The sequence below is a fragment of the Pteropus medius genome, unplaced genomic scaffold (assembly GCF_902729225.1).
Source record: "Pteropus medius unplaced genomic scaffold, Ma_sr-lr_union100, whole genome shotgun sequence".
NCBI lineage: Eukaryota > Metazoa > Chordata > Mammalia > Chiroptera > Pteropodidae > Pteropus > Pteropus medius.
Window position 1 is genome coordinate 25,386,331 of NW_024342467.1, and position 1,112 is coordinate 25,387,442.

The following is a 1,112-nucleotide window of genomic DNA, read 5'->3' on the forward strand; positions in this document are numbered from 1 at the left end:
CGTTTGCCCGACAGCTGCCTCCCCTCGTGCCACGTGGCTGTCCTCCGTGGCACACGGCGCTCGGTCCCCAGGGGTCATAATAATGACGAGAAAGTATGGTTGATTTTTTCACTTCTCTCCCTAAAACATATGGTCATGTAGAGAAAACAAAAGTTCTTTAATGAATTACTGGAAATCAAGAGGAGACCCTGAAACAAATCCTCGGTCAAGGCCGCAGTGGAGACCGCCGGGAGGGTGGGATGTGGCAGGACGGCCGAGGTCGGCCCGGCTCGCCATTGCCCTGGGAGCACCGCCCACGTCCCATGTGGCACGGACGCTCAGCCGGCTGTCCCGGCCACGCTGTCCCCCCTAGTTGTCTTTGTGCCACAAATAAAAGACGATGAAATTGTAGCCGTGGTGTGAATTTCGTGACTTTGGGCCACCAGGAAGGTGAATTCGTTGATTCGGCCAGTAAACGTTTACGGCCGCTGGGGGCGAAGCCAGGCTCACCCTCACGCCGGCGAACCCACAGCTGGCTCTGCCCTCATTGTCCCCGGTAGATGATAAAGCCCAGGAGGGACTCTCCTTTCTGAGGGGACTGGGGCACACAGCGCTTTTAATGCGGAGAGGAAGTGTCTGGGTGTCCTCCCCCTGGGCCCCCCGGAGGCAGGCACCCCACGCGCGGCGTCTGTGGGCTTGGGGTCGGCGGGTCTGGATCAGGGACGGGGGACTTTGCCCTGGAACTATAGAGCCCGGATCTTGCTCAAGGACACAGCCGCTGCCCTGTCCTGCGACCTGGTGTCACACCGGCATCCACTCGGTCCCATGGGCGACCTCATCCCCCCGCTGTCTTGGGCAGCCCTGTGAGCGATGCAGATGCCCTGTAAGAAACAGGCCCACAGGGACAGGGGCCACGTCCCGGGAGCATCCCCACCCCGGCCAAGTCCCAGGCGGGCTCGCGCAGGAGCCTTGGCAGGGGGCAGCACAGGGACTGGGCCTGGGGGTGGCCTGCAGGGGCTCCTGGCTCCGCTGGTCCCACCAGGGCGGGGGCATCCCACGGTGGGGGTTCCGGCCCCAGCGAGGGGCGAGGGAGAAGTCGCACAGCCACCTGCCACCCCTGGAGAGGCGGCTGT